The sequence below is a fragment of the Haliotis asinina genome, chromosome 1 (assembly GCF_037392515.1).
Source record: "Haliotis asinina isolate JCU_RB_2024 chromosome 1, JCU_Hal_asi_v2, whole genome shotgun sequence".
Lineage (NCBI taxonomy): Eukaryota > Metazoa > Mollusca > Gastropoda > Lepetellida > Haliotidae > Haliotis > Haliotis asinina.
In genome coordinates, this window is record NC_090280.1 from 43,543,514 (window position 1) to 43,566,138 (window position 22,625).

Consider the following 22,625-nt stretch of genomic DNA (forward strand, 5'->3'; position numbering starts at 1 on the left):
GAGCAGACCCGTCTGTGTTTTACCCTTTAATGCTGAGCGCCAGGCAGGGACCAACAAGAAAACCATATCTTAACGTCTTTTGCTTTGATGCAGCTGGGGATTGAACTCGCAACATTCCGCAGTCCGCTCCAACTACTAAACCACAGAGGTGGGCCCAGTCTTTTAGAGAGCTGGACATCATATTGCTGGAATATTTGAATACTTTCAAGTACTAAATAACAAGCAGACAGCCCTAGCTTAACACATTCATGGCAGACTAATATTTGTTCATGGCTGACTAACATGTGTTCATGGCAGACTAACATTTGTTCATGGCAGACTAATATATGTTCATGGCTGACTAACATTTGTTCATGACAAAATAATGTGTGCAGGGACCAACAAGAAAACCATATCTTAACGTCTTTTGCTTTGATGCAGCTGGGGATCGAACTCGCAACCTTCCGCAGTCTGCTCTAACTACTAAACCACAGAGGTGGTCCCAGTCTTATAGAGAGCTGGACATCATATTGCTGGAATATTTGACTAATATGTGTTCATGGCTGACTAACATTTGTTCATGACAAAATAATGTATGTTTATTGCAGACTAATATGTGCTCATGGCTGACTAATATTTGTTCAGATGAATAGGTGTTCATCACGTACTAATAAGTGTTCATGACAGAATAATGTGTTCAGGGAAGACATGTGTTAATGATGGAATAATGTGTTCATGGCACACTAGCATGTGTTCATGCCAGATGTGTGTTCATGGCACACTAGCATGTGTTCATGCCAGATGTGTGTTCATGCCAGATGTGTGTTCATGGCACACTAGCATGTGTTCATGCCAGATGTGTGTTCATGCCAGATGTGTGTTCATGGCACACTAGCATGTGTTCATGCCAGATGTGTGTTCATGCCAGATGTGTGTTCATGCCAGATGTGTGTTCATGCCAGATGTGTGTTCATGCCAGATGTGTGTTCATGGCACACTAGCATGTGTTCATGCCAGATGTGTGTTCATGCCAGATGTGTGTTCATGGCACACTAGCATGTGTTCATGGCAGATGTGTGTTCATGGCAGATGTGTGTTCATGGCAGATGTGTGTTCATGGCAGATGTGTGTTCATGGCAGATGTGTGTTCATGCCAGATGTGTGTTCATGCCAGATGTGTGTTCATGGCAGATGTGTGTTCATGCCAGATGTGTGTTCATGGCAGATGTGTGTTCATGGCAGATGTGTGTTCATGCCAGATGTGTGTTCATGCCAGATGTGTGTTCATGCCAGATGTGTGTTCATGCCAGATGTGTGTTCATGCCAGATGTGTGTTCATGCCAGATGTGTGTTCATGGCAGATGTGTGTTCATGGCAGATGTGTGTTCATGCCAGATGTGTGTTCATGGCAGATGTGTGTTCATGCCAGATGTGTGTTCATGGCAGATGTGTGTTCATGCCAGATGTGTGTTCATGGCAGATGTGTGTTCATGGCAGATGTGTGTTCATGGCAGATGTGTGTTCATGCCAGATGTGTGTTCATGCCAGATGTGTGTTCATGGCAGATGTGTGTTCATGCCAGATGTGTGTTCATGCCAGATGTGTGTTCATGGCAGATGTGTGTTCATGGCAGATGTGTGTTCATGCCAGATGTGTGTTCATGGCAGATGTGTGTTCATGCCAGATGTGTGTTCATGCCAGATGTGTGTTCATGCCAGATGTGTGTTCATGCCAGATGTGTGTTCATGGCAGATGTGTGTTCATGGCAGATGTGTGTTCATGGCAGATGTGTGTTCATGGCAGATGTGTGTTCATGCCAGATGTGTGTTCATGGCAGATGTGTGTTCATGCCAGATGTGTGTTCATGCCAGATGTGTGTTCATGGCAGATGTGTGTTCATGCCAGATGTGTGTTCATGGCAGATGTGTGTTCATGCCAGATGTGTGTTCATGGCAGATGTGTGTTCATGGCAGATGTGTGTTCATGCCAGATGTGTGTTCATGGCAGATGTGTGTTCATGCCAGATGTGTGTTCATGCCAGATGTGTGTTCATGCCAGATGTGTGTTCATGGCAGATGTGTGTTCATGGCAGATGTGTGTTCATGGCAGATGTGTGTTCATGGCAGATGTGTGTTCATGGCAGATGTGTGTTCATGGCAGATGTGTGTTCATGCCAGATGTGTGTTCATGGCAGATGTGTGTTCATGCCAGATGTGTGTTCATGCCAGATGTGTGTTCATGGCAGATGTGTGTTCATGGCAGATGTGTGTTCATGCCAGATGTGTGTTCATGCCAGATGTGTGTTCATGCCAGATGTGTGTTCATGCCAGATGTGTGTTCATGCCAGATGTGTGTTCATGGCAGATGTGTGTTCATGCCAGATGTGTGTTCATGGCAGATGTGTGTTCATGGCAGATGTGTGTTCATGGCAGATGTGTGTTCATGCCAGATGTGTGTTCATGGCAGATGTGTGTTCATGCCAGATGTGTGTTCATGCCAGATGTGTGTTCATGCCAGATGTGTGTTCATGCCAGATGTGTGTTCATGGCAGATGTGTGTTCATGCCAGATGTGTGTTCATGCCAGATGTGTGTTCATGGCAGAGTTATATGCCAAGTATGATGTCACAGCACTGCCACCCTTTTGTCCAAGATCATGAGGCTGTAGGACATCATCTGATAAATGTCTTTGTGAATTAAAAAAATCAGAAACGGGTAGTTTTGTTTTATCTACAGAATATGAAACAGTTTATAAGATATGGTGTTCTCATATAGATGAGGTGTCTACTTTCAATCAAATCCTTTTTTTAAATTAAGTGATTTTAGTTCTAAATGCTTCTGTAGTAAAGTGTGATTTCTGAATGTTTGTTAACATACTTAACAGCAATATTTTACACTTGGACAGTTTGATAAGGTTATAAAGATTTGAGACAAGGCTATGTTAGAAAAATGTAAATGCTGAGGAAGCAGATCCCTGGTAATCCTCAGAAAATCAGGGAATATGAGCAAAGACCTGAAGTGTGAATATTACACACTGCATTTAAGCTACAGTTTGATTGAATGCTTGTGACAACAATGATAGCTATAACGTATTAATAACACATTCAGTGTCGTGTTACTTCTCATTTACTCAAAGAAATGTCATGTTTAATAGTCTTACCAGAATTGAATTTGTTCTGTGAGTCAGAGAATAGCAGAAATATTGAGCAGAGCTCTGAGCTGTCTTCTGATTGAGATTTTTATCAACGGTTTGAAAGGAGAACAGCAGGTGTAAATTGTATGCATGTTGACAGATTACATCAAGTCGAGCCTGTTGACAGTGGTAAGTGATAGGCAGAGCAAGGTGATCAAGCATGGATTAACGTTACGGAAAATAGTGAAAACTAAACACTTAGGCTGCCGGTGTGTCTACCTGGTGTAATCAAGCTCAAGGCATGTCAGCTGGAAGTTGGCACCCAAATGGACTGTAGATATAAGAGAAATCACTACCTACTGGTAGTGGGAATACATCTTCTCCAGACTAGCCTCTTGTGCCAGAAAGATCACCTTCTGTTATACTTAAAAGCTGTGTGTCCAAAGACATCCCTTTCCCTCTGTCTATACAAAGACATCCCTTTCTCTCCACGTGTCCACAGACATCACTTTCCCTTTGTCTATCCACAGACATCACTTTCCCTTTGTCTATCCACAGACATCACTTTCCCTTTGTCTATCCACAGACATCACTTTCCCATCTCTTTGTTGAGACATCCCTTTCCCTTTGTCTATACAAAGACATCCCTTTCCCTCTGTCTCTCCACAAAAATTACTTTCTCTCCATCCACAGACATTACTTTCGCTCCATGTGTCCACAGACATCACTTTCTCTCCACGTGTCCACAGACATCACTTTCCCTTTGTCTATCCACAGACATCACTTTCTCTCTGTCTGTCCACAGACATCACTTTCTGTCTGTCCACAGTCATCACTTTCCCTCTCTGTGTCCACAGACATCACTTTCCCACTCTGTGTCCACAAACATCACTTTCCCAATCTGTGTCCACAGACATCACCTTCCCTCTCTGTGTCTACAGACATCACTTTCCCTCCATGTGACGGCAGACCTCGGCTACTTAATGGCTGCCCCAATCTCACCCAATGTTTGTGTGAGGATGGTTAATGTACTGTCAGTAAACAGTGTTGATGAGAATCACTCCACAGTAAGTGCTTTTTCACTTTTGAATTAAATGACATTCCAAAATGGAAATTGACTTTCTGTATGATGAAATTTCATGGAGGAATACAGTTACACAAATCCAATCTTGTGGGCCATTCACAGATGACCATGACATCAGATTTACTTCAGTAACAGTCAGTTATCAGAATTTTGTTTACCATTAAAAAGAAAAGGAGAATAAAAACGGCCAGTTAAATTGCTATCAAGTGTGACCTTATTCAAATTAAAACTTTTACCATACATGATACGAATTCTTTAAATCAGTGATTATGTGAAATGATTTTGTCTCCATGACAACTGCTAGAGATGGTTAAACTTACAGCAGCTTCACTGGCCCCACTACCCCGAACAAGAAACCAGTTGCTGTCACCCAGTCTGGACACTTGCCTTGGGACAGTCAATCTCACTTGTCAGGAGCTTTTAGAACATAGGCCAGGGGGATCCAGAGAAAGTGAAATGAAAGAGTAAATGAAAGTCAGGTGGAAATGAAGTCTCTCCCTCCCCTTTTTCTCAATGGTGAGCTACCCTCCACCCCTTCACAAAAAGCTGTATCTGCCCTGCTGGATGAACAAATATTGTACAGTTTAGCAGCTATACTGTTCTTAGTCACAAATAACAATAAATATCAAGCTAAATGAGCCATGACAAATGTTTTAATCAGGGACCTCGTGCACCCTCCTATCATTCCCACTCCTGTGGAACTACTGTCTATTACTTCTCAATACAGTTCATGCTGTTATAACATTCTAGGGGAATAAATATTGTTATAACATCTATTCTTGGAACAATCACATTAAGGAGTGTATTTCTGCATGAAGTTGTAATGAGCAAACAATGTCTTTGCTATGCTGCTGCATGTATGATACAGTAGATCCTGTCAAGGCTACAGATACCCCTTTAGCTGCTTGTACCTCTATTGTCTTACAGAAGATTGCTGTGTAAACCTGTTTGTTACGTCTTTGCACATGTTTCATTGAGATGGGGAGATGTGATATCCCATTACCCTAGTCACGCTTCCAGCAAGATTTTAAACCTCTTCTCCCATATGGGATAGTGTCTAGCAGCTGGGACAGTCCATTACCTCCAGGAGGGGTGGCAGATAATTCACAAATTGGGTTTTCAGGAAATACTTTTTACCATGGCTGCCGATTCATTGATCAGTTTTATTAGTGGAGTCTGTTGATGGCGAGGCTGAGGAAAGCCGCTAGTTGGTGTTATGTTGGGTTATACACTTGCTGATGGTGTAGCTCTCTCCCCTTCCCGGACATCTGTGGAGCCAATTCCATGAGTGCAGTGCCGTATACCATAAACACATCTCTTTGCAGGCTGGGACTAACAGACAGAAGAGGGCCAAGGAAAATGGCCGATATCTGAACAACAAAGTTTGGAACTTTCCTGAACAGCGGATTATCAGCATTTTTCTTGAGTGTGGAAGTGTTGGTGATTCAGGATTGAGGATTAACTGTCAGATTAGAGTCTTGGAAGTTGTGACCAAGTTTACCGAAAGTTGTGTCAATCTGTTTTGGATAGATCTGATACCCATCACAGTGCTGGCTGGTGAGTAAGCCTTGTTTTTATCTCCTTGTTCTACTTTCAGGCCTGACTGTATTTATTTCAACATCTCTGCTCGTCATCAGGGAACAATACCAAAGATTGGGAAAGTTTTCTTCTGCCAACTGAACCCCTTGTGATTGTGTAGAACATGTAGGCTTGGGGGAGTGTACACAGAGGGAGCGTACACCAGCTGACCTGGGCACCCTGAACCTTACATTTGATCAGTATCAGCACATAAGTATCCATGTCATTGTCAGGGTAGGAGGGGATAAGGATAGGGGTGCCAAGTTGAGGGGGTGTTGATGGCAGGTGGGGACAGACTGGGGGGTAGAGGGTCTGTGGATTGACTGGAGTCAGCATGATGAGTCATAACTGCACATAAATGTTGAGGATATAGTTCAAAGTCTTGATATTGATTGTTCTTTATATTTTATATACAAATGTGTGTTCATGATGTTATTATGGATGACAGTGGAACCTTATTATTAATTGGATTCAAATTTATGTTTTTGTCTTTGGAGTTATCTGAAGCTAGAGTTAATCTGACCCTTCATCATGAAACCTTGTTTTAGGCAACGCAGAAACCATTACTGCTTTGCCAGGCTGAACTTGGTTGTGATTAATGAGCAGTTTTAACTGTATGGACACCTCGGAAAATGAACTGTTGAGGTAGATCAGCGTAATAGGTGTAGATACACTTTTACAGATTGTTTGAGATATTTGTCATAAGGTCCAGGCATAAGCCAAGGAAAGGGGTCAACTTGTAACCTGAAACCCTGCAACTTGAAGACCAATGAATACTTGATGACCTAATCATGATGGCATAAGCCTGTGATCCAATACAATATGTTCTTATTTTCTTTGTAAACAATGCTCCACACCAACTGCCTTACCAACTTAGAAGGTCTATTTCAACTTCTGAAATCTGGGTCTTAACAATGGGAAAGTGGTGGGGATGTTTTAAAGGGCCACAATTCTAATATGAAGACTTACTTTTGTCTTTAAGGAAAGTTTACTCACATTAAATCATTAGCTCACAACTAGTATACCGGTGGAAGATGTTAATTAAAAACTATTGTCATCAGGTACAGTTTTTGTAAGTATCCATGCTTTCACAGTGTACAGTGGAATTCTCAATCAGGCACACGAACACCTACAAATGAAACGAGTTTAAACTTAGATATGGACCATGGAGTAATTACTCAACAAAGCCATCATGCAGGGTTGGGTGTGTTTATCAGTTAAGTGATAGCTGCTGACATGAAACATACAATGGTCATCAGCTTCCTTACTGGTTGTGTACATAGCTGGGGAAACACTTGTCCATCTCACAGTCCCTAAACCAAATTTTTATTTTCTCTCTTTCCAAGTCCTCCCTGCAATGCTGAAGCCTTAAATGAAGCAAGTCTACATTTCCTTAGGTTCAGGTTCAGAATCTCTTGTCTTCCTGGGGCTCCTTTTCAATTTATATGGGTTGGTTTGTTGCTATCAAAATTATAGATATTCAGAGACTAAGCATTAGTCTAGGGACACACACACAAGAATTCCTGTGAGATAGGTAGTTGTGGTCAACAATGTGGAATGCTAGATGTGTCTCCATCTTTCTTCATTGGAAGATGAAGACATAGGTGGTCATTGGTCAGTGATTGTAATGTGACCTGAGTTGCTGTGACCTGATAATCCTGTGGGCATAGACTCTGGGACAAGTGGAAAGATAAAGAGAGGGGGTGGATCCGTGCTAATTACTTGGGACTAATTAGCACCAGCTGGGCTTAATTAGCAGGCATTGCAAGGCGAACATTAGAAAGTATGTTTGGGAGTTATGATAAGACAGGACTATCTGCTGGAATGTTGGGGTGATGAGACCTGCTAGTTGTTTGAGTTCCTGCCAGTTTCATGGTAACATGGTAACTCCCCCAGTATTATCTCCCAGTCAGTGACTGAAGCATGTTGGATGAACCTCATCAACAGCTTTCTCCAGGAACTCCCTCCAATATATACAATAAAAATGGCAGAGCTCTCCAATAATTGATATAGAAGAAACGGAATGAACTTCCACAAGAACCACAATTGGATGTGAAGATGTTTAACATGAAACGTTTCTGTTTTCATGTTCTCGTCAGTAGAGATATTACTATTGAATGATGACACTTTCAAGTAGGGCATACTCATTTGTTTTAGTGTAACATCTCACTTCTTCTTTCCAATGTTTAAGAAATGATTAATGACATAGTTTAGCCAGCCAAGATGGTGACAGCAGGGTAGGAGGTGATCAGGGGGTAATTACCTGCTGACTTAGTCTACAGAAGCAGGTTCCTTAATCTGGAAATTTTCATAGACATAAGAATTCTTAGCTTTGTTAACAATGGGTGTAAGAAGTTTGTAGGGCTATGAACGTTTCGAGAATAGGTAGTCTGGTCTTTATGCAAAAGTGTACAGTATGGTCACAGGGCTGGCAGAAGTTAGGACTGACTTCAGTAGTACAGATATTAAGGGCTGTTAATGAAAATACTTGTGCTGTCTTCCATGTATAGTGCTGCTAATGTAAGTAGGTTTATGACATCTACTACTTGCAGCAACTATTGACTGTAGAGTATAGTGCATCACACTCTCAATGAATATGATATACGTTTCTGTAGACTACACACTTGTAGCACACACTTAGCCAGTGGGAGGCCAGCAGAGACTGTGATGAACTTCAAAGGAGACTTGGTGACCTGTGGCTGATTCAGCAGTCATAATTCTTAGGTAATTATCAAATTATGTTTTTATTGTATGACACTACACTGCAAGTTCATATTTATAGCAAAAATTTGTGCCAGGATCATGGTAAAATCATGATAAATCATTAAATAAACCATTTTTATTGATCAGAACTGTGAGTGATGTAAACAAGACAGTTACTGGGGAAAACTTTGCTCTCTCAGTCGTATCTTATCTTTTGATGGCATAGTAAAGTCCAAATTGTTATGAAATTGGCATTTTGATCAATGGCTTTTATCCAACTGACTCCTATCTGGGCGGCCTTTTGTGGCATGATCCATCTATATACTGTCAGTGGAATACATCAGGCCTGTTGTTGGTTCCTGTTCAGCCGGCCTCTCATGGCAATTATCTATCTATATACTGTCAGTGGAATACATCAGGCCTGTTGTTGGTTCCTGTACATTCTGCCTCTCGTGGCAATGGTCCATCTATATACTGTCAGTGGAATACATCAGGCCTTTTGTTGGTTCCTGTACAGTCTGCCTCTCATGGCAATTATCAGGCCCCCCTAAGTAATTGAAGGAATTACAGCAAATTTGAAGGAATTGCATCTCAAATGTAAACAAATGCAGCCCACTCACGAAACAATTGCAGCGATATCGGTAGTTTAACGGTAATAACAGAAACCCATCGGCCCTATCGGAAGCAATGTCGGTAATACTGGAAACACGCTCGGCCATCTCTGGAGATTTTTCGGTCGAGAGCGGAAACTCACGCAGCAAAACATGGCGTCGTTGGAAGAAGCACCTGTCTTGGTGAGTTTTGTTTTTAGTTCCTACTATTACATTTTTATACTTATCCATCTTTGACCACCCGTGTTGAATGTGTTTAGGTATGAAGTGTTGTCGGGGCAATAGCTTATGTTTTTAGGAAAAGATTGTCACCGCAGAAGAGTGTCACAAGTCATGCCCCTGGAGGTTTTTTACATCTGAACATTGAAGTCGTGCCGATGATTACGAATATCATGAACATGCGCCATGAAGAAGTTTATGAGCCATAATTTTTCTTGCTATGAAGTGCAATTGACAAATTTAAACACATTTTACAAAAAAATGATCTTATATCTAGCGCACGTTCGTAATCATCGGCTCGACTTCGATGTTCAGATGTAAACAATCTCCAGGGGCATGACTTGTGACACTCTTCTGCGGTGACTATCTTTTCCTAAAAACATAAGCTATTGCCCCGACAACACTTCATACCTAAACACATTCAACGCGGGTGGTCAAGGATGGATAAGTATAAAAATGTAATAGTAGGAACTAAAAACAAAACTCACCGAGACGGGTGCTTCTTCCAACGACGCCATGTTTTGCTGCATGAGTTTCCGCTCTCGACCGAAAAATCTCCAGAGATGGCCCAGCGTGTTTCCAGTATTACCGACATTGCTTCCGATAGGGCTGACAGGTTTCTGTTATTACCGTTAAACTACCGATATCGCTGCTATTGTTTCACGAGTGGGCTGCGTTTGTTTACATTTGAGATGCAATTCCTTCAAATTTGCTGTAATTCCTTCAGTTACTTAGGGGGGCCTGATTATCTTTCTATTTACTGTGAGTGGAATACATCAGGCCTGTTGTTGGTTCCTGTACAGTCTGCCTCTCGTGGCAATTATCCATCTGTATACTGTCAGTGGAATACATCAGGCCTGTTGTTGGTTCCTGTACAGTCTGCCTCTTGTGGCAATGATCCATCTATATACTGTCAGTGGAATACATCAGGCCTTTTGTTGGTTCCTGTACAGTCTGCCTCTCATGGCAATTATCTTTCTATGTACTGTGAGTGGAATACATCAGGCCTGTTGTTGGTTCCTGTACAGTCTGCCTCTCATGGCAGTGGTCCATCTATATACTGTCAGTGGAATACATCAGGCCTGTTGTTGGGTCCTGTACAGTCTGCCTCTCGTGGGAATGATATGATCCATCTATGTACTGTGAGTGGAATACATCAGGCCTGTTGTTGGTTTCTGTACAGTCTGCCTCTCGTGGCAGTGGTCCATCTATATACTGTGAGTGGAATACATCAGGCCTGTTGTTGGTTCCTGTACAGTCTGCCTCTCATGGCAATGATCTACCTATATGCTGTCGTGGCATGCATCAAGCATTTGTTGTTTCCCATTCAGGCAATCTCTCATGGCAATGATCCACCTATATGCTGTCAGTGCAATGCATCAAGGCTGTTGTTGTTTCGTGTTCAGGTGGCCTTCATGGCAATGATCCATCTATATGCTGTCAGTGTGTAATGACATTTCAATGACCTGATGTGTTTTCCATACTGTTAAAGAAGTTTGTAAATCATTCAGTTGTATATGTTTCAAACAACAACACAGATTTTACAACTTTTAAGGAACAGTACCCTTCATTAATGATGTTGAGTATATTACTGTTAGTGGAACCTGTCACCAACCAGCTAATAGCACTCAACTATTGTACAATGACAGCCATCAGTCCTGTCATTTTAAAAATGTTCTTTGTAACTTTTGGATTCATTCATGTAAGTGCCAATATTCTGCATTTTGTTTCTAATTTGATATAATGAAAAATGATATTAATTTTTTGCTTGGATGTGTTAAAGTCATGTCCAAATTGGAACATCTCATTTCAGCAAGAGCCACATTGCTCATTAGACCCAAGACATCAAGCTAATTAAGGGCGGGGCACACTTTTTACTAATAAGATAACTCAACCTGAAACAATCAACTCTGTATCACTCTTGACTCAGTATGACCTCATGTTTCACAGCTTCAGATCATGTGGCCAACCAGTGATAACCTGGGCTGACTTCTCTGGTCTAGCAATTCCTAATTGGTCCAGTTATTATATGGAGGAAATCAGTTCTTTCTGATTTCAAGGCTAATTAATTTCCATGAAATTTGTCACATTTATGAAATAGATCAATAATTAATGATCCAATCATGAGATATGACAGTTGAAAGTCAGTGTAATATCACTGGTGTGCAAGCAGTCCAACTGTATGTTGTGGATCCTGGTCTTGCTCCTTGATGAAGAGATGACTTACCTGCACAGCTGGAGGTAACCGTTTTGATTTTGATTGTTGAAGAAATATCGCAAGTCATGTGGAAATAGGTGTAATTTTAGCTCATAAATACTTTGTCAGAAAAGTAGCCCTACTTTAGCCACCTGGCTTTCATACCATCACTTTGAGGAACCTTGGCGTTTGTCTTAAAGGGTACAGGTCCCAGAATTATCACTTTGCAGGACCTGACATCAAATCTGAATTTTTTGTTACCCCACTGACATCCACAAAGCTGTCATAGAACTGTGATGATGCTGTAAAACTTAACAAAGTAATAATTAAGAATATTTGTGTGTGTGCTATTGATTAGTTGATTGTCTATATGATTGAAAACTACTTACAGGATTTGAAAGGTATCTATGAAAGTATTTATTCTCCTTTGTTACCCCACCATTAAAGGTGGTTAGGGCACCCATAAGTTCCAACCTTGTGTGGTAGCCCCACTAAACCTGAGTGTGATTTGAAAAGATCAAGGTACCTGCTTTATTTTCATCCCTCGCACCCGCTCCCAGTACCTCCATAACCTGTATGCAGACAGATGGATACATACTTTTGTAGCAGGACATGGAGTCATCCCACAGATGACATCCTTACCTTGTCAGTGTAACAGGGCATTGAGTCATCCCACAGATGACATCCTTACCTTGTCAGTGTAACAGGGCATTGAGTCATCCCACAGATGACATCCTTACCTTGACAGTGTAACAGGGCATTGAGTCATCCCAAAGATGACATCCTTACAGCTTACTGACAGGGTTAACCTATTTGTTCCTGTTTCAGAAGGTCCATGGTTTGAATCCCAGCACAGGACTCAGAAATTTTATGGTGGCTAAACACTCATGAAGTTGGACATGAGTCTTGAAGGACTTGATGATTATCTCTATCATATTTGTGACCAAGGGGGTATTTGTCATCTCTTGATGACTCTTGTTGAGCTGTAGTTGAAGTCAATGAATATATAGAGTTTTATTTAAGCAGATAAGTTACAGATCCTGTACGTTAGTCTTCAAACAATGTGTCAACTCATCATCTCCTATTACTTCCTGAATGTTCCATGCTGCAATGTACAGCTGGATTTGTCAGTTTCCTGATTGATGTAGACATGAACAGGGCATCATGCTGCCTCTACATCATAGGGTGTCATTGTACAGGGCATCCTTGGCACTGTGACTGGTTTGTTTTATGTTAAGGCATAAGAGTTACCATCAACTTAGTACTAAGATTGCTTTGTACAATAGCACCCAGAGGATTATCAACACTAGATTTTTTCTTGTTTATGTCTTCTTAGATTCTTAGCATTCTCTTTAAAGCTTCAAACGACTTGCCATTTGGTGGGTCTTCAACAAGTTTGTTTGAATGAGCAGTTCTCAAGGGGGTAGTATCTTAAGATTTTAAGTTTATATTTTATGTACTTTCACACACCAAGCATCACCGGCTTGTTTTCTAGATGACACACTGGAGGTAAGAGTCGACATTAACTAAATTATACATACTAATTGCTCATAAAACATGGTAACTGTTGGGGTAGATTATTCCTGAGTTATAATGTTATGTGTCTCAGTGTGTACTTTTCAATGACAGCATTATATCCTCTTGCATCGAACTGAAACTAACTGGTGGCAAACCAAATCTAACTGTTAGTGTCAGGAACCCTTGTCATGTTGCACCTTGTTTTTACAGGCTCATAGCATAGTCCTCTATCTGCCAGTGTCGGGTACCCATGTCCTTGCAGGCTTATAGCACAGTCCTCTATCTGCCAGTGTCAGGTACCTTTGTCCTTGCAGGCTCCTAGCACAGTCCTTCATCTGCCAGTGTCAGGTACCCATGTCCCTGCAGGCTCCTAGCACAGTCCTCTATCTGCCAGTGTCAGGTACCCATGTGCTTGCAGGCTCCTGGCACAGTCCTCAATCTACCAGTGTCAGGTACCAATGTCCTTGCAGTCTTCTGGTACAGCCTACTTTCTACAACTCTAAGTTAGCCATATATACAGCTGAGAGCAATCTGGTAGATTCTGATGACCTCCTACTGGGCAGAGTACTGACACTAGTATGGGCACTTCCCGAGAGTCTTCATGACATTATAACTTTGGGCATTAATAAGCACCTTGGTGTGAGTCAGTTTGATCTACAGTTATTATTTGATCTGCCCCTGCTGCTACTTTCAATTTGGTGTATCTTGCAAATGGACTTTAATTCCTGCTATTGAGACATATAGGTCTACTCTATACTCGTCCCTGTGTGTGTTACCAGTGTACATTGCTTGTAATAACGACGTCTTACTTACTGGCACTCTCAAAATATTGGCCAGGAGAAACTGGTATTGATACAGTGAAGGGGACCCGTAGGAGTCCTACCCTGCCTGACATGTATGTCTGTAATGAGTGCACTACATCATCCAATCATGAAGAATGTGGCCACAGAGTCAGGCTATGTACAGGAGTGTACCTCAGGCAGTGATAAGTGCCTGGAGAATCAGCTCTCTTGGTCAAGCATGTTCAACCTGGTCATACTCCTATAGAAACAGCACCGATATGAGAAATATGTCAGACACCGTATATCTAATATGCATTAAAGCAACCCCAGGTATAAGGTATCCCATGCACAAAACATCAAAATCAATGTTGGTCCACATACCCCATCAATTATGTGACAAGGGTCGTTTAAACTTTACTTGAAGAATATATATTGTATGAAGAAACAATTCACATACAAGCAAAGCAAAAAGAATGGTTATAGGACAAGACATTTCAAATGAAATGTGAAGTTTTACTGTCAACCATCATCTTGGACTATCAGTCGCTGTTTAACATTGCCAGCTGGAAACAAGTGTAAGATCTTCTACCTCATGCCCTTCACCCAACCCGAACCCCAGCCTCTTTTTCTAGGTATGAAAAACATGCCTTGTATGTGGATATGTATACATGATATCTTAGTTGTGAGAATTTCACTTTTCAGAATTGGTTGCAAAAGTAAACAAATATGGAAACAAAAAGAATAAAATGTGTTACTCTGTATCACAAATATGTCACATGGGCTTTTGAAATATATTGTCAGTAAGTAGTGGTAAAGGGAAGAACTTATTTGATTTCTAAACATTCCCTGAACATGAATATCGTCACAGTACAGATGAGCATTCATTCCTATAATTCAACAATAGAAAGGACCTGCCAAGAAATGCAGCCATTACTGGCAAATGTGGAACTCCCAGCCATTCAAAACTTGCAGTAAGGCAAATTTTCAATTTGCTATTGATTAGTCACAATTCCATTAGTGTGATTTAAGTAGGGTATTTGGAAGCAACTTGGGAAAACATAGTAAATGCAGGTATTGAAAATTGTGTGGCAAATATCACTTGACCCCTCCTTTGAGGAACAACTTGAGTAGAATGAGGAGGTGGCACTGTGCTGAAGCTTTCCCCAGTTGAGAGGTCTCTAGGTAACTGTCTATAGCACATGGCATAGACCGGTTAGACTGGGCATGTGGGGGCACACAGACTGGGCACATGGTGGGGAAGGGGGGGCACACAGACTGAGCACATGGTGACACACAGACTGGTCACATGGAGGCAAACAGTCTGTCTACTTGGGGGCACAGAGACAGGGCTCAGACTTGGTTCATGGAGCGCACAGACTGAGCACATGGGGACACAGAGACAGGGCACATATGCCACAGAGGCTGGGCACATGGGGGCACAGAAGCTTCATACATGGAGCACACAGACTGAGCACATAGGGACAAAGAGACTTGGTACATGGAGAACACATTGCCTCGTCTTACACTCGGGAGACAATCAGCATCATGCACAAAGCAAAAATTCAGAAATTTCATGTATTAAAGCTTTTGGTTTATGATTGGTGTTAAACCTATAAGATATTATTCACAAATACATATTGAACATGATTCAAACTATTCAAATTATTTCTCTCATTTTGTGTACTGCTGTAGTAAGTGTGTAAACTGACAAAGATTAAACCTGGAGTACGAGTTGAAGGAAAGAACAAATCAACAGCCATCTAGACATTCCAGATACGAGACTACTATTTCTGCTTTTCCTTGTACCATGTACATGGGTTGAACTGTAGAAATCTTCAGACAGCCTAGCAGTCAATGAGAGAACACTTATGAGTCTTTGCTTCTGGCCACCACAAGCTTTAGCTAAAACTAGCTGATTGATTTCTGAATGGACAAATATTTGAATTCCTAGCAATTAGTCTAGAAACCTGTTGGATGCATAGCTCTGTCTTTTAACATGAAGGTCACGTGATGGGTCATGTGATTGAGGTCACATGATAAGGTTTGCTACAGTTTGATTGGTTTTGCTGTTGCCAGAGTGACCTTTGCTGACCCTAGTGGCCAGGTTTATCAATCTCTCTCTGAAAGAGGCTGCTATTGGCAGGTATCAAGAGTATTTGGAAAAGAGGTGATGACAGGCAGCCATCTTGAATTTCAGAATGTCTGTATTTATCAAGATGGTATCAGAAACATTCTTAGTCAGTGACGGGGAGGAAATCTGCTGATAAACAAGTTGGCTTGTCTGGTCTTCAGATCAGCTGAATCTGGAATTTTAAAAGCCATTGTGTTGGCTACATTATATGCTATGAAACAAGTGATACCTCTGTCAGTTCTATATTGACATAATATTTTGTATGGATCACATATTTTAGATTTTGAAGTAAAATGTAAATTGCAATCTTCATGTGTAGACACTCTGCTTGCTTAACAACTGAATTTCCACTGTCAGCAGAATGTGAGATATTCTTCTTCTGTAGACTAACAAGTAGTCATTTTACTAAAAAAAGTTCATGGTAGAAAAATTAATATAGAGAAACGGCACCCTGAGACTTTCTCCATTTTCCGATGCTTTGGAAATCTAGACTTGCCGCATTTTTCTAGACCTGTGTGGGCTTTCTTGGATATATTTACTTCAGGGTCTGTATGACAGACTAATGTTCCTGTCGTCACTACAGATGACTACAGTCAACTACAGTATTACCCAAGGTAAATGCGCAGGAATGTTAGTCCAGTGTAACTGTTGTTTAGTTTTTCAATGTACAATTTAAGACTCAAAATGGCAAAAAAAAAACTGAGCCTAGATTTTCAAAGCTGTCTTAGTGCTGAAATAGTCATAAGTTAATGTTAGCGTATTGCACTTATGACTATCTTAGCGCTAAGAGAGCTTAAAAAATCTAGGCCTTGAACACAAAGTCAATACTAGTAGTATCAGTAGTCAATTTAGTATAACAAACTGCACATTACTTGACTAAGGAGATGTCACATACTTGCAAACAGTAATGTAAGATATCTTATTGTATAGCATTCCCTGAAGGAACAGTGGCATTATTCTATAAACTACAAGTGCAGCACGTAAAGATACAGAAATACAGATACATTTCCATGTAAATGATGTACAGTGGAAGCTGTCTAAACCGGTACTCATTGGGAAATAATCCGGTCTAGACAAAGTGCTGTATTGTAGAGCTGATGGTAAATGTACAAGCCATGAATGGGGCTGTGACATTATCTCGATGATGACAACTTAATGGATTGGACAAATGACGGTTTTGACAGCTTTCACTGTATATTATAACAATCTGTCTATAAACATCAGTTTATGAATTTACGGATGCAGATCATCAATAGAACATATGATGAAGAGTTTAAAAAAAACTTTTTTGTCTGTGGTCAGGAGTACCCATACTGGAGAAATGACTTTGTCATTTAAGTTGCCTTTATCATTTAAGTTGTTAAGATTCATTGTCTACAGCAGTAGTTGTCTCTCGGAAGACCGGCATAAGGCACAGTTCAGAAGAAAGTGAATTTTATCATCTACTCCATTTCTGTTAAAGAGGTGGCAAAACCTTTGTTCAGTGAGAGTGATGTTGTATGTGCCACTTTCGTTTTGCAGAGTATGGTAGCTTAGGTGTCACCTTGTCAGGCTTTATCTATCATCCATGGAGCATGCAGATAAAGGGTAAGGTTTGAGTTTGAAGATTCCCTCTGTAAACCCCAGATATTTGTTATCAGTTTGAATCTGACTGATGTGGAGAATAGGTTTGAAAAGCTGATTTTGAGACATGGTGAATTTATTGATGTATCCACCTAGCGTATAGATTTTAACGCATGTTGGACAGATTGCCGTCCAAGACAGTTTTACACAAAGTCAGCTGGTTACATTTCCCTTTAGACAGTAGCTGAGACAGCAGTTGGTCACGTTCTATACCTTTTACTTTTCTGGAAGCCAATTACCAGATATATTGCTATTCGTATTAAAGGCTGTGACCCGCTACACATATTCATTATACATTCGAAGCAATTTAACAGTATGTTAGGTTTACAGTTCACCTTGTTCAATAAACACAATGGAAAAATATTTAGCAAAATTATTAATCGTTTTGGAGTTTTGAAAATTGAAGAGTGAGTAAATAGATATATAATGTCCAATGTTTTTATTTGGAATGAGTTCTTTTGTTATGTCTGTAAAATTGGTACAGTTGTATGATATGTGATTTCATCGTCAAGGGATATTATTTATGGTGCTCTGTCTTCTTCTTGTTCCATGAAAACAGTGTTCACATTGCCACTTCGGAATTTAGTTAAGATCCGTCTTTGAATAGGTGATGTAACGAATTACCAGTTAGGGAGCCAAGTACTGCTGAAGACAATACATGTTGTGTGGAAAACATGGCCATAGACTCACCGACTCGATAAAGGGTACTTACAACTTTGGTACTCCCCAGGGCAGTAACAAGTAACGTAATGAGACTGAATATAACATTTAGAGCAATGATTGTTAGTTTCTGGAGTGTGAAGGGGTGGAGTTTTCCATAATGAACTACAAAGAGGGGTCAAATGAACACAGACCCACTATAGAACTGTAAGAAAGGAAAATACAGCCTGACAGAAACCACAAAAATGGAAAAGGGATTACTGACCTCCCAATTATTCATCTCCTTCACATGTTCCTTTTCAATCCCAACCCCTCCCAAACCCCTACCCCACCCCCCTACCCCTTTCCACATGTATCAACATTTTGTCAGTTAAGTAAACAAGCTTGATTGCCTGGTACTGTTGATTTATTGACTGTTGCCTGAGAAATAGTTTATCTCTTTCTAGGTTTTGTTGATACAGAAGTAGTTGTGAGGAACATTGTACATCTCACTGGCATTGCTAGAAAATGAGAGTTTACAGAAGATTAACATACCTCAGGACTTCAGATAAACAGTTTCTCTTTGAAACAATTCAGACTGATTGTTTTTCTATGTCAAGATGATAAGCTTTGTCATTTTGTCAGGTACAAAAAATTGAATTTGTGATTAGCTGGTTAATGTTTCTGTGAACTGTCAGAGTTCGAATCCCAGTTTAGAAATATTCATGTTGACAAAAAGATAAGATACGATGAGATATTTTATTGCATAGCATACCATGAAGAAGACATGGCAATATTCCATAAACTACAAAAATGTAATCACAGTAGGTATAAAGATACAGAAATGTACATATAAATGATCTATGTTATAACAATTTCACAGATCATATGACGTGGAAAGAATATGTACAGACTATGGTTACACACAGAATTCATTTGAAATTGTGTATATGATGACATATTTGGAATAATTACAGTGGGAGCTGTCAAAACCGGCATCTGTCCAGTCCGGTAAGTTGTCAACACTGGCATAAAATCTCAGCTTCATCAGTGGCTTGTACATTTGCCATGAGCTCTACAATCCAGCACTTTGTCTCAACCAGATTATTTCATCAGTCCCAATTAGTGTCGGTTTAGACAGCTTCCACTGTGGTTATAATTTCAAGACCTATATTAGAATATGTTGGATTTTCATGATGATGTTTGCTCAGCTTTCTTGTTTAATCCTTATCCAGCACAGTTTCCCCACACATGAAACAGCAAAGTCCATGCAGGTACTGTCTTCTGTAAACTGTAATTTGAAACCTGCTTGTAATATAACATGAAGCAATGTGCTCTCCCAGCCATACCTCAGTCTCAGTCGGAATGCATGGTGGACTTCTTCTTGTGGCATTTCAAGGATTGATTTTGGGTTGTCACGTAAAACTATTTTACATGAATATGTTGGTGGCATGTGTTAGGTTAAGGAGCATCTTTATGCTAGGTACTGTTGCAATAGACTAACAACTAGTATCTGAAACAAACATATTTTACAAATAAATAAAGTTCATTGTTAAAAGGATAAACTATAATGGAAAGGAGCCCTGAGACTTCCTTCATTTTCAGGATGAAGATGTGGAAATCTCGACATTTTCTTGACTTCTGTGGACTTTCTTGTATAACTTTGCTTCAGGGTCCGTATGACAGACTATTGATGCTCTTGATTATACTGTGATTATGTGATTATGCTAGACTGTAAAATAGTTGTAACGTACATCATTTGGGTGTCTCTGTTTACATATGTTTGTAACTATTGTCTTCATATTTGTGGTTTATAGAATATTGCTTCTTTTTCTTGATGGAATGAGATGCAATAAATATCTTATGATCTTATTATCATTATGTTGATTGTGGTCAAGTTATAGAAGTAATGTCGTCATGCAGGACATGCAAGATGGGTATGCAAGATGGTGGAATCGCTGAGGGGCTGTTCAAGTTGTACCCAAGATGTTTGAATGTGGATTTCACTCAGAGGAAAACTCCTTTAAACACTCTACATGGATAAAATGTGATATCTTATGTGTGTATGTGAGTGTGTGCATGTGGATGTGTGTTCATGCATGTGTGGTGATGGTTGTGATGGTGTATGGGTGGGATAGTGTGTTAGAATCAGTTTGTGAGATAAAGTGTGTTAGACAGGAGCACACCATGCTTTGGAGTCGGAATTTCTATAACCAGATGCCCTGTTAATGTGCTTTGTTTTCTTGTGTAACTGTTTGACATTTCAAATATCTTCAGTTTCCTATGTCACAGTTTGGGCTGCAAAAGCTGTTTTCAGATGAGGATGAAATTGGAGCCGACAGGGTGCTGTCTTGAGGTTGTAGTGGCACAGCAGGAACATGGCTGGTGACATTCAGTTCAACCATGACTTACACATATAGAGAACCATTGCTCTGTTTGACATGGCTGGAGGGCCTGTTGTAGTGGTGCTGTTTTTTTTAAACAAAGGCCTTCAACTATACCCATTAAAGCCAACAAGAACACAGTAGAGCTATGAAGTGCTAGTGGAACAATTAATTGTAGTGTCTGCAGAGACAGAACGTCACAGACTGGCAAATGATTTCCTTATTCATTTGAGCACTTCTGGTGTCAATATCAGCCCAACTGTGAGTCGTAAATTTCATTGCCATGTGTGTTTATACGATGTCAATGTCTATATTGTGTTACGGATTGTGTTGGCCATAGTTGCCCTGAGCCCTGAGCTCACTGCCTGAAACACAATGATGGAGACTCAGTCTCATTGGGGAATCAGCCTTGGAATTAAACTTAATTAGTATTCAGGGCAAAATAGGAGCTGATTCTAGATGTATTGACTTCATGAAGAGGCGATGCAGGTCTCTCTGAGGCGCTATTACATTGTTATCCTCCTTAAAGTTTTGGGAATGTATTCATTGTGTGACGTTTTGGGGTTGCATCACATACAACGGTGTTGGCACTTTGGTACCTGTTGAAGGGCAATATAAATTCACAAAAATATTTAGATATATAAGAGGAACATTTGTGGCATGTAGTTGTGAAGGTTTTTCCGTGGATGTTTCAGGATGATAATGTGATAGCCCACACATCTAGATTCACAATGCAGTGGAAAACAAACAATCATTTACCCCAATGATGTGGCCAGACAAAAGCCCTGAAAGTAGTATAATTGAAAATGTGTGAAGAAGTATAGAAATTATATTGCAACGGAGAATGCGCAAAATTCAAAACAGAAATGACTTGACCGATGCTTAATCATTTATGACACCTGCCTATGTTTTCTCACTATATTTGAGCTTGCCACTCAGAATAAGCCAGGTTTTGAGAGCAAATGGATGTATTACAAAGTTATGATGTTCACGAGTAAGTAAGTTTTATTTTCCTCTAAAACTCATTACTAAATATACGCCCCCTTATAACTCGCTTTTTTGCAGTGGCCATCATCTGGAAAAACTTTTGACTTTTGATATTACAGCAGCAAAATATCTCAATTATGATCATGATAGAAAACATGCAACACTCCACACATATTTTTGGCAATAACATACATGAAATATGAACACAGAAAAGTAAAAGGATAAGATAACTTCCAAATGTGTGGTTCTCCAGTGAGTGAGCATCATCTACCTTAACTGATGGTCAAGCAACATATCCTATCTATAAGTAATAACATACCAAAAAGTATCTTATGGTAACTTTTCCTTATAAAACATATATTTCTCCTTGAAACAAACCTGCATAATTTACATGTATACCTTACTAGCACAACATTATCTACGCTGTGATATCATTATAGATATTTTCAATAACCTGTTATTAAAATAATATAATACCAACAAGTATACATATGGCCGACCAAGATGGCCGCTCTGCAGACCCAAATGGTTATGTGTTGCCTGACTTATGAAATGTTGCCATATTACTAATAAACTCATCATAATAATCCTGATACAATAAACATGAAATCATTCCTATTAACATTATTTCACATTAATCTTAAAACACATTGATACAAGGACATATGACAGAATCATTACATGTGGGGGTCCTGTTCAATGCCAGTCTCCAATGTTAAGCAGGTTCCATGTACCTCTCTACTCAGATGCAAATCTTCAGTGCATGCCCCCGTAATAATGACAGACTGATTAAAGCCTTGTTTATATGCATAGATTATCTAATATCATCAAATACCATGTTAGCTGTATTTCCATGCAATTTTACAATATATTGACTTTGCATGACAATTATTTTAACACTCCACCTAAACTGACTGATATTAGATGAGCATTTGTTATCAGTGTTATCAGAACACACGGTTATCTCATACTTAAGGGACACGGCAGATAACAGCATGAGAGATTTATTGACTGATTAATTGTAGAATAGCCTAGAGACACTGAGACCAGATAAAACAT

General features: G+C 40.1%; 1 protein-coding gene across 3 annotated transcripts in view; it reads left to right on the plus strand.

The window, feature by feature from the left end:
* LOC137291758 (kin of IRRE-like protein 1) overlaps positions 1 to 22,625 on the plus strand; it is a 117,440-nt gene that overhangs the window by 24,448 nt on the left and 70,367 nt on the right. For all 3 annotated transcript variants that reach the window (XR_010957279.1, XM_067823273.1, XM_067823286.1), the window contains exon 2: positions 5,520 to 5,751. The gene's annotated coding sequence lies outside the window, so the exon portion shown is untranslated. The remainder of the gene's footprint in view (positions 1 to 5,519; positions 5,752 to 22,625) is intronic.